Below are 12,661 nucleotides of genomic sequence, written 5' to 3' on the forward strand. Positions count from 1 at the left end.
AGCTACTGTCCTATCTTTCTCTTCTCATTCACAAATAAATTGAAACAGTTGTATATCTGCCCTGCTTATGGAAGGAGGGGCACGGGCGGAGGAAAAGTGGGAGCAGCATGTGAGTCAGAGCCCACCTGATACAGGATGAAGATGGCATCACTCAGTTCAGCAGGGAAAGGCCTGACTAGGGTGAGGATACCTCCATGTAGAGAGGCAGTCTGACGTGGACCATAGAGCTCGCCTAGGGGAAGAGTGCATCTCCATAGGAAAGGGGATCTCCACTCCATAGCAGTGGAGAGGAGAGAGTGATTACATTCAGGGGGATTGATCAAATAAGTAAATCTAATAAGGCCAATGGGAGCCAGGTTTCTCAGCATCAAAGGGGGTTGTACATATGGAAAGGGAGAAAATTAGAACAAAACCCTGAGGAGCTAGATTAGAACCGATGGTTATCAGTGTACACTCACGGTTTGATTGATAGATAGAATGCAAATGTGTGTATATACATTCATGTGTGCATGCATATATATCCTAGCTCTCTCCACTGACAGAGCCTCGAAGCACCACACTCCAAAAGCAAAGAGCACACCTAGTGCTCAGACGTTTTCTTTCCTTTTTTTTTTTCCACTGAGGAAGATTCACCCTGAGCTAACATCTGTGCCAATCTTCCTCTACCTTGTATGTAGGTGGCGGCCACTGTATGGCTGCTGATGAGTGGTGTAGGGCTGCACTCGGGAACCGAAACTGGGCCGCTGAGGCAGAACGTGCCAAACTCAACCACTAAGCCACAGGGCCGGCCTCCAGATGTCTTCTTCTAAATGTTATTCTCCACTAAAAAGACTCAGGGCTAAAACGGTGGATTCCAGGGCTGGGGCAGGCAAAATACAAGACGAACTTGTTAATATCTTGTGCCAAAAAGAAATAGTCAAAAAGTGATGGAGACATAGCAAGAGAACACATAAGCCACTTGGAAGAGACTTCCACTAGCTAAATTGGGAACAATTTGAACATGAAGATAAATAATGATAGTAATGAATTAAAGCCCATATTAATCAATAGTACTATAAATAAATAAATGAGTAAATTGAAAGTTTGATGAGGAATGGAATACTTGCAAAGTCTCAAAGAACTTTCCCACAAAACACTTACCAATTACCAAGGGAGAAAATAACAACAAACTTAATAGTTGAGACTCCTAACAGACACATCCTTAATCATGTGACCATTAGCAATGGGACAAATCAAAATTGTGTGTCATCTGATAGGATTCAGAAGAAAACAGCATCACTTTGGAGGAGGTCCTGTCAAAATCTAATAATTCAGCCTTTTTCAACTGAACCACAGAACACAGTGACTCTTCTCAACTCTCTCAAGAATGGTACATAATTAATACCAATCTAGGTATATTGAAAGAAGTTAATTTTTTCATTCAATAGATGCCTTAGAATGTTAGGGCTTAATTCTCTCTCAGAACCCTGGGTGGAAAACCCAGGGGTACATTCCATAAAGTAACTGGTCTGTAATTTTCAAAATTGGTGCTCCCAGCTGAAGGAGGCTAAAGAGTCATGACAACTACATGCAACAAGTGATTCTGAACTGTATCTTTTTGCTCTAAAAGACAGTATTGAGACAACTGGCGAAACTTGATTGGGATTTGAAGATTAGATGGTAGTAATGTACAATGTCAATAACTTGATTTTCATGGTTGTATTATGGTTACGTAGGCAAATGTCCTTATTTGTAGGAAATACAAGTAAAGTATTCGGGGTGGTGGAACATCATACTGGCAAATTACTTTCAAATGGTTCAGGAAAAAAAGGTCTGTGTACTGTAACTTCAAATTTTCTATAAATTTTTTATTGTCTCAAAATTTTAAAAATCAAAAAAATTAAAAATGAACAAATTCATCATCATCTTCACTCTTTTCCATGTTCTTCATCTCAGTGAATGGCTCCACCATTCACTCATCAAGTTGCCTAAGCCAGAAATCCAGTGTCATCGTTGACTCCCCTTCCTTCTATCACAAAATACATCCAATTAATATGTCCCCTCTGTACCCATAACCAAGCATACACCAAGTTCTAGTGATTCTATATCCTAAATATCTCTTGAACTTATCCATTTCTCTCTACCCTCTCTGATACTACACAATTCTGGCCACCATCCCACTCTCCTGTGTTACTGAAACAGCCTCCTAAAATAGTCTCCAAGTCTCCTCCAATCCACTTTCCACACATCAGTCTGAGTTATTCTAAAACACAAATCTGATCACATTATTCTTAAAAACACTTCAGTGTTCTTGATTCCTCCTAGAATAAAGTTCAGACTCCTTACATTGCCATACATCCTGGTTTTCCCAGAAGAGTTTTTATTTCTGTTGTACCAACACAATTATTATCAGCCTCCTTTTCACTCTCAAAAGTGTCCCAACCAGGACAATCAAGTATACGTTCCCACTAGCTATAAGGTTCTGACAATCTGGACTCTGTTTACTTCTCTAGATTGATCATTAAACACTCCCTCGATTTCCTTCTCCTCTCTAGTGAATCTCAACTCTTCTGGGAAGGCTCTGCCTGAGCACTGGATCAAGACTCATTACCTTTGCTAGATGTTCCTTACCACTATACTAACCTTATGAGTAACAACATCTATGGAACACATATCTCTATTGTAACTGTTTATACTCCCCTCTTTTTTTTTTTTTTGTGAGGAAGATCAGCCCTGAGCTAACAACCATGCTAATCCTCCTCTTTTTGCTGAGGAAGATCAGCTCTGAGCTAACATCTATTGCCAATCCTCCTCCTTTTTCCCCCCAAAGCCCCAGTAGATAGTTGTATGTCATAGTTGTGCATCCTTCTAGTTGCTCTACGTGGGACGCAGCCTCAGCATGGCCGGAGAAGCGGTGCCTCAGTGCGCGCCGGGGATCCAAACCCGGGCCGCCAGCAGCCGAGCGTGCGCACTTAACCGCCAAGCCACGGGGCCGGCCCATAAAATGTAAATTCTATAAAGGTAACTCTGCCATACTTAGGGTGTGACCTTGAGCAAGCTACACAACCTTTCTAAGCCTCGGTTTCCCCATCTGTAAAATGAGGATAATTGCATTATTGCTAAGACCAAATGATACAAACATATAAAGAGCTTAGCCTACCATCGTCATCATTTTATATTTTAAGAATCATGTAAATAGTCAAATGTATTTTTTTCTTTTAGAGTTCCTTAAAATTATCTTCTTTTCATACCTAATCTTTTGATTTTGTTTTATGTACCCTATTTATAAAGCAAGTAGAGTTAGACATTGTTTCTTCTTAACACAAATATAACAAGTCTCTCCATGATAGAGTTCTTTTTAATTGTATTTATTTCCTGTTTTAAAGAAAACACATATTCTTACATAAAGTTATCTTCTGGGAAATGAGATAATACCAGGAACTGTTAACAGTGCTCAGGCATGGACTATTTCTTTCCTCCCTGTCCTAGTGAGTAAACACATACAAGTCCCCACAGTAAATTCTACATATATACTGTACAGCAAACATAGTATATTTATAAGAAAATATACTTTTAACATAGTACAAAACAATTAGGGCCAAATGTATAAATTTGTGGAAAACAATGTTTTCTATCATTTAAATAGTTGTTTATTAATAACTAAACATTATTTTGGGAAAGAAAGCCCTATTGTAAATAAGAATAACAATTCAACTAATTTGGGCCCCACGTTGACAGACTGAACGTTGTATATGATACATTTAAAGCTCTTTTGAGGCTAATAATGTGAAGAAAAATATATGTGGATATTTTCTAGCTCTCTATCTTATATTGTGTTTCTTTTATAAATTTTAAGCTAAACATTCTGGCTTCCGGAAGTAAAAATTTAGAATTACATGATTGTACATTTCTACTCATTGACCACACTCTTTCTCTAAATTTAACTATCATGTTTTACCTTTGAAATTGTACGATTTTCTCATAGATCTCCTTTGTTTAGTAAAGTATGTAAAATAATACACTAAACATATCCCTAGAGCTTTTCTTTTCATTATTAAAGGAAAATTAATTCACCTTTTCAGGGGTTAAATTTATACAAACAAATTTAATCCACAGCACTGACCATTGCTCATGCTTTCTGATATCTTGCAAGTATCCAGAATGTTACATCTTATTTCCATTCATAAATCCACAAAAATTTGCTTCTCCACAGCAAATATTGAATTATTTCCCATGTAATTACTTCATTGTTTTTAAAAATAAAAAATAGGGCCAGTCCAGTGCTGTAGTGGTTAAGTTCTCGTACTCTGCTTCGGCGGCCCGTGGTTCATGGGTTCGGATCCCGGGTGCGGACCTACACACAGCTCATTAAGCCATGCTGTGGTGGCCTCCCATATACAAAATAGAGAAAGATCGACACAGATGTTAGTTCAGGGCCAATCTTCCTCAAGCAGAAAGAGGAAGACTGGCAAGAGATGTTAGCTTAGGGTGAATCTTCCTCACCAAAAACAAAAATAAATTTTAAAAAATAATAATAAAAAATATATATATATTTAAAAATATATGTAAAATAATTTTAAGATAATATATATTTTTAGTGACCAGGGTTTCATATACCCAATTGGTGAATTTACCAAACCTATGAATGAAGAAATGTTTTTCTTCAAAAATGTTTTTAGTGACTTTAATTTCTACGAGTGATATCACCTATACATAATCTCAATATATATAGCAAATAAAATATTATATAATCAAGACCTTTGAAATAAACTGTTCTATTACCTACCTGTAAATCCATTCACAATACTTTACTAAATGTCAGCTATAAAACTATATTAAAAATACAGATAAACAATATTGCAAGTTTCATTTAACTTACCCAAATTCTCATAGTCAGGTATTTTGCTCTCTGGTACGAAACTGCATTTTTCCTAAGCAATCAAACGCAGGCTGGAAGATATTTGTTCATCAGTTGCAAGTAATATACCAAATGTAATATAAGTAAAAGAATGTTGAAAGGGGACATATGTATTTTTAATATGATTATTACTTTACAACCATAAAACTTTATTTTAGCAAAAATAAAGTAATCCTTATTAACTTTAACTGGGATTGGGCAATACATCATGACGATGACCTGGTGGCAATCAGCATACATTTATTAAACGACAGTTTGAACTTAAATCTCATTTTTATTTTATTTTATTTTATTTACTTATTTTTTCTCTGAGGAAGATCGGCCCTGAGCTAACATCTGCCAATCCTCCTCTTTCTGCTGAGGAAGACTGGCCCTGGGCTAACATCCATGTCCATCTTCCTCTACTTTATATGGGATGCCGCCACAGCATGGCTTGACAAGCAGTGCGTCGGTGCACGCCCGGGATCCGAACCTGCGAACCCCGGGCCACTGCAGTGGAGCCCGTGCACTTAACCACTTGCACCACCTGGCCGGCCCCTAAATCTCATTTTTAATTCATCGGTCTCACGTGGTTTCATGTGGTTATCTGGAATAACTTCCCAAAAGATTCTACAGTCTCACAATGGAAACTTGCTTAAAGATAACATTCCATTATCAATTTATCACAAATCAATAAACATTTATTGAGTGTGTATTATGTGCCAGGCACTATGCTGAGTGCTGCAGATATAAAATGACTAACACACGAGTACTAGATGAGACAGGACAATGCCCTTGACAGGCTGTGTCATGGAAGAGACAATAAGCGTACAAACCACATAGAAGATTGTTAAGGAATAGGGTTTTAAAAGGTGCTGTGAACACAGAAGAGAAACACATAATCCTAACTAGGGGAAGGGAGGATGGTTACCGAGACTTCTTGGAGGAGGTGTTGATTAATAAGCTCCCAACTTGCTTGCAGTGTGGCCTAGTGATTAAGAGCACAGGTTCCAATACCCGCACCACCTGGTACCAACTGTACGAGATCGGGCAAGTTACTTTATCATTCGAAGCTTATTTCCTTGTTTATAAAATGGATATAATAGTATTTACCTCATGGGGCTGTTAAGAGGACCAAATAACGTAATGAGTAAAAAGCACAGTGGCTGCCGCAAAATATGCTAGTATTCCAGTTGTTATAACGATGATCTCTTGCTCACACACACACACCCTACTCAGCGTACAACCCGGGGGTTTTGGGATTTCTTGGCCAGTGTATGCATGTCCTATACACCTATAAGAGAAAAATACTGCTTCATCCCACCAATGCTGCCCCCCCCACCCCCATCTTCTGTTATCAGCCAGGCTTCCCAACCCAGAGGGATTGACTTCCTGCCATTACCAGACATGCCTGCGCCACGTCCACTCTCTGAATGTGAGCCTGACCGCTGAGGCATCTCTGGACTATCTGTCCACCACAACTCTCCTTTCATCCTCCTCTGTCCTCACATCCACCAGGGGACAGATGTCTTGCCCTTCACTCTCACACCACTCTCCGATAGGTCTTTCTTACCCAGGTTTCAGTGATTTTTATGCAGTTCACCTACCCAGCTTTGTTCTCCAACTACTGGCCACAACTGTCTCCGAGCCAGTGGCCAATATTTCATTTCATTTGGCATGAACATCACTGCAGAGACAGACAGAAAAAAACAATGTGATTAGAACACAAAATCATTGAGGTTTGTGAAGATCAGAAAGGCTAGTGCTAGGAACAGAATAACAGTCTAGCCTTTTGTTCCTGCCCACATTATCCTCTTTAGGATCACGACTCGATTTTACAATCAGTCTTTCCCCCGCCACAATCTCTCATTGGCCACTTGTCTATCAAGTGACTCTTTCTGAAAGGTTCTTTCCTCTTTCCTCTTCATTCGCAGAAAGATCTAAGGGAGAGGGCAGGGCTGAAGCTCAGTTTCTCCCCATACATTCACTTTTCTCAGGGCTTCTACCAGGTTTCACCAAAACAGATCCAAATAAGAGCAAATAATAATACCAATAAACGAAAAACTAAAGTTAAAAGACTTCGCCCTATTCTAGTGGCCCACTGGTAGAAACAAACTGTTTCTTATTTCTAAGAGTGTACAAGATATAATTTAGACATTAGAACTGTTAGGTAAAATGGTGTCTACTCTAGATTCCAAAATTTATTTTTAACCCACATCTTACAAAATTATTTTGGCTTTACCACAATACCACTCCCACTTTCTAAAGACCAAGACAGACTATATTATTTTAATTTGTAAATTATTCATGATCTAATTCTGTTCCTCACTTTGGATACCTCACTTTGTGTATCTTTCCAACAGCACGTATATCTTCATGCCCATAAAACCCTTCATATATGTTTCCAAGTCCAAAATATTAAAGCATTAAATTTCTTTCCATCTGATTTTCTGCAGCAAAATAATTTGACATTCATATACGACTACAAAAACGTTACATCAGTGTGGGGTAGAAAATTTCAGTTGCCTCATGTTTCCACTTAAATGTATTGATTAAGTACTTTATACAGGAACTAAAAAGACTTGTATGTCACAAAAACAACAACTATAAAACAAATTGCTGATGATCCACATGTGAATTTACTAGGCCATAGACAAGATGTGTGATTTTACGGTTTGGGATCACCTAACGTGTTTCCTGACCCTGAAACGAAAGGTCATTTGAAACACTTAGAATTCTGGAGGCAGTGAGTCCTCAGCAAACTTTTAAGCTTAAATTGCCGCTGCTCCTCACAGCTTTTCCCTGACAAATACTTCCTTCATCGTAGCTACTTCTTCAATGTGGTAGCAAGTAAAATGCCCCAATAACAGGAAAGATACTAGCTGATTACAGCTGGGGGAGAAGCAATAATTCTCTCCTATAATTTTTAAGTTATGATAACATAAGGATAATAATTAACAACAGTAAATAAAACTAACCTTAGGTGGCAGACCCTTGAAAAATGCTTCCATTAAACAGTATTGAGAAGGTAGTGGCAGTAAATAACAAGTTTTGAGTTTTTTAAATCATTCATAATAATCATCTTCATCAAGAGAGAAAATGTAGATGATTGGAAGAGCAACATTCTCCAAGTAAGATATCAAATACGAAATTCCAGTTAGCCACACATGAATTTGATGTAAAAAACTGAGAACTGGTTCCTTTCTATTACACTTTGCCACTAAAACTCAACATCCATCAAAAAATATTAGTTATTATAATTCAATTTTTTTTCACCCTCATCACATAAAGTTATGTCTGGTCAAAAGTCATAAAATAGTTCAGAAAAGAAATTTAGCATTTCTGATCCTTCTTGTAGGCCGGATGCCACTTGAGCGTGGATGAACAAACTTTACCAACTCATCTAACTTAGCAGGCCCTCAGTGTTACAAATTCATTCAAGAGATTATCCCTTGGAGCCACTAACCAAATCTGTTGTTCCAAAAATTCTACTTGATAAGAAGCACTGTCATAGCTTAACTGGCAATGCTTTTCTTTCTTAGTTGTACATCTAGATGGAAATTTACCAAAATGTTAACAGTAGTCTCTCTGGGTGGAGAGTAGAATTATAGATGATTTTATTTTAAATCAAGAAATCAAAAATAAAAGATTAAATGGCGTTCACATAACACATATCACACTATTTCCTTTTTTTTTTTTTTTTTTTTGTGAGGAAGATCAGCCTTGAGCTAACATCCATGCTAATCCTCCTCTTTTTGCTGAGGAAGATCGGCTCTGAGCTAACATCCATTGCCAATCCTCCTCCTTCCCCCCCCCCGCCCAAAGCCCCAGTAGATAGTTGTATGTCATAGCTGCACATCCTTCTAGTTGCTGTATGTGGGATGCAGCCTCAGCATGGCCGGAGAAGCAGTGCGTCGGTGCGCACCAGGGATCAGAACCCGGGCCGCCAGTAGCGGAGCAAGTGCACTTAACCACTAAGCCACGGGGCCGGCCCTATCACACTATTTCTTAATGAGGGAGACAGAAACCAAATTTGATACTGAATTTTATCATGAAATCCACAACATTTAAATGTCTATTAAATATGAAGAATGTAATAAACATACCATATAATTAACTATCAAATAAAAAAATCTCATTCATTTTGCTAATATTATAGCAAATCTTACCTCCAATCTCCACACCAATGTCAAATTTGTTGCATTCTGAAGATATTAAAGAGTTAAGTCAGAGTTACAAAATCTTGAAATACAAAATTAAGACAAAAAACAAACACACAGGAGCCAGCCCCATGGCGTAGCGGTTAAGTGCACACGCTCCGCTGCTGGCAGCCCAGGCTTGGATCCCGGGCGCGCACCAATGCACTGCTTGTCAGGCTATGCTGTGGCGGCATCCCATATAAAGTGGAGGAAGATGGGCAGAGATGTTAGCCCAGGGCCAGTCTTCCTCAGCAAAAAAGAGGAGGATTGCCATGGATATTAGCTCAGGGCTGGTCTTCCTCACAAAAAGAAACACAAACAAAACCTCCCTTAGTTCTACAGCACTGAAGCCTGTCAGGTGTTAGTTAAAAGAAGAATTAAGCAAGGATTTCATATTTTTCTTTAAGAAACAGATTCTGACTGCTGGTATGGTTTGTCTTACAACCACACACCAAAACTTGCAGTTGAGATGGCTTGCTCTGTTTTATAACAATATTGAGCATTTTGATATGAGGAAAAACTCCAGACTTGGCAGGAATGTTGTTGTTTGTTTTTTTCTGTGCGTGTGTGAGGAAGGTCAGCCCTGAGCTAATATTCACGCCAATCCTCCTCTTTTTTAGCTGAGAAAGACAGGCCCTGGGCTAACATCTGTGCCCATCTTCCTCCACTCTATACGGGACGCCGCCACAGCATGGCGGGAGAAGCGGTGCATAGGTGCGCTCCCAGGATCCGGACCCGGGCCGCCAGCAGCAGAGCCCGTGCACTTAACCGCTACGCCGCGGGGCCAGGCCCCAGAAATTTTGACATATTACCTCAATATTAAATATCTTGATAGCGATTATCATTTTTCAGTTTTTGACAGAGTTCTTGAGACTGAGTTTAAACCTTTATACAGCAAGCTGGAACAGCCATTGAATTTAAAATCCAAGAAACAAATACCATAAAAAGAGATTCCTATTAAAGCCTTGAAGAAGATATAAAAAGGGGGAGGGGAAGCTGGTTATTCTGCCTAGTTGGAATTTTATTCAGTTGCGCCAACTAAATCCAGTGGAGGGCTTAGAAGAAGGGAGAGGAGATAACAGCAGTGGGATGATGTTCTGGGCACAGAAAGCAGCATGTAACTGCACATTGGCAACAGTGAGACAAGCTAACAAAGGGGACAGAAGATGTACTTGACAGAAGTATAGAGAGTTAGCAGATGAGGAGGAGGAGACCGCATACGAAATGTAGGCTGCGGTGCAGGAGGAAAGAGCATTGCTGGTAAAGATGAATATTTAAATTTAATGCAAAATACAATAAGGGCCTAGTGAAGCAAGTCCAGAAGCCCTAAATAACAGCTACAGTATGGCATTTCAAGCTGTCTGAAGGGTGTATTTAGACAGGGAGTCTTGAAAAGGGGAGGCTATAAAAGTTGAGAGAAAACATTCAAAATTTAGTCGAAAGGTTTTTTTTTCTTTTAGAAATAAAAACATAAACGTGGCTTTAGAGGTGCCAGTTTTTTGCTTGTTGTTTGTTTCTGGTGTTTTCATAGTTGGAATAAATAGGAGGAGGAAAACAAAATGAAGCAAGTAAACTCAAGTTTAGACTATTTAGAAATAGTCATGTGACCACATCCAGAGAGAAGAAATGTGATAATTAGGGTGAGTAGGATCTTAAGCAAAAATGATAGGGATAAGAATTTCTTGGCAACTTGTCAGTTACTAAAGTGTTTAGGAAGACACAGTAAAAGGACAATAAAGAGAAACAGCAAAATAAATAATAAAGACAATCATTTATAATATCCTAAAAACTTCAAACAGAAGGAATAATGTAATATAGTGACCGGAATTAAGCATTTCATGTGCTACAACAGTTTTCTAAACCACAAGTAAATATGTTAGGGTTCTTTTTGGTTAAATGCAATTCTAGTTTATTTAAATAACTGATTCTTATTTTTTCAGAAATAAGTTATATTCCAACTGGAGAAATTTTACAAACATTCTAAAGAATTAAGCCATTGTTCACCAGCCTTTAATAATTTAAAACAAATTTAGTAATGAAGGCCTCACTGGGCACTGCACTTTTAAATCTATTCCTTACCCAATGTTATTTCAATGCTTAATAAATATCATTCCACCTTAACGCTGAGAAGCTGACATTTTAGCAAATTCACCACTTCTACCACTAGGTGGCGAAAAAACCCAAGTAGTATCTGTGATCAAAGCTAGTACAAGATCCCAAGTACTTGAATAACTAGAATTTCCACCAGGTGTCAACCAAGAGGGGAAAAAAAAAAGACTATTTTTTCCCACTCAAATACACAATTCATAGTTTCGAGCATAACCATCTAAACTCTGAGTTAAATGGCCTGCCCATTAACTGTACAAATAGTTTGCACACTTATACTCCATATGTTACGCTGTTGAGTCCAAGATATTGTCTTGTCAACTAAAAGCCAACTAAATAAAATTTAGTTTCTTCCCCCGCCCCCAAAAAACAGCAAGACCAATGAGTTCAGTTTATTGTGAATCATAGGTTCAACCTATCCAAATATACTGCACAAGAGAAACCAAAATGTGTTAGACATGGACAGCCAAAAATCTTCCAAAGTGTATTTGGTTATGTTTATATAGTTCCAGATGCACATTTTTTTGTTTCTATATTTCTCTCTTATAAGCAGCTTTCTTGATCGCAAAAAATCTAGGTAAATTTATGCTACTAGGCCTTGAATCCCAGTCTGATATTTTATGAAAGCATTGCCATTTGTTACCAAAACAGTCACAATAGAGACAAATGTACCTGTCTTTAAGATTATGAGAATTACTACGTGGAACAGCCCAAGGCTGAAAATTAAAATTAAAGTTTTATAGAATTAAGCCCTATTTATATATCAAAGCATGCTTTTTAAAAACTATCTTATGCGCTTCACTAATGTCTAACAAAGATTTTTCGATCTTCTTGTAAACATTATGTCAGCTAAAGCACTACGTCACGCTGCCTTTTATAAGGTGGGACTTTTTTAGGGCAAAGTCTATTCTTAATCCTCTGGACACAGGAGTTGTAATCATGTCATACCCTGCAAATGGAGCTGTAGGTGGTGTCTTAAAAACAGGCTTTTTCTTCCTTCGAGGAAGTGGTCAAGCCTCTTTTTCCCCTGGTGTCATCATGCAAACAACTTGGTTATTTTTCGCTGCTATCTAAGAGATGGAAGAGAAAACAAAACCTACTGATCAAATTATACTTGCTTCTCTTCCCTGCTCCGTACAGTATTCTCTTGAAAGTTCCTTTGCCGTAGACTGAGTTCATTTCCACCCTGCCTACAAAATACTAGTTTAAAAAAAAAAAAAAAAGAACCAAGCCAAGAATGCTCTTGTCTCGGAACATCATTTCTTGTCTGCTTTTTATTATCTTCTTGGGAAATTCGTTAGATTATGCTGAGCAACCGGCCGCTTGCCCAACCGGTTTCTCCCCTACCCCCATCTCTCTTCACACATCACTTTTTCTTCCTCCCATCCAGGCAGTGGGCAAAACCCTGCAGTGCCGGTAACGCACGCTTCGGGCCGCTCACCCCGCAGTGCATCCCGACTTGGCTTTGCGAACAGCTCCC

General features: G+C 38.5%; 1 long non-coding RNA gene across 4 annotated transcripts; it reads right to left on the reverse strand.

Annotated features, from left to right (window-relative positions):
- Positions 1-1,767: 1,767 nt before the first annotated feature.
- On the reverse strand, positions 1,768-12,521 carry LOC147917341 (uncharacterized). Of its 4 annotated transcripts, XR_015552013.1 has the most exons (6): positions 12,282-12,521; positions 9,046-9,081; positions 6,484-6,563; positions 5,808-6,170; positions 4,859-4,929; positions 1,768-2,005 (listed from the first exon to the last, which is right to left on the reverse strand). It is a non-coding gene; the product is annotated as an uncharacterized LOC147917341 (long non-coding RNA). The 4 variants fall into 4 exon arrangements; XR_015552015.1 differs by lacking the exon at positions 5,808-6,170 and having other exon boundaries at positions 1,768-2,008; XR_015552011.1 differs by having other exon boundaries at positions 4,859-6,170.
- Positions 12,522-12,661: the final 140 nt, after the last annotated feature.

This window comes from Ceratotherium simum, chromosome 4 (assembly GCF_057802395.1).
Source record: "Ceratotherium simum simum isolate JZ-2026a chromosome 4, ASM5780239v1, whole genome shotgun sequence".
Lineage (NCBI taxonomy): Eukaryota > Metazoa > Chordata > Mammalia > Perissodactyla > Rhinocerotidae > Ceratotherium > Ceratotherium simum.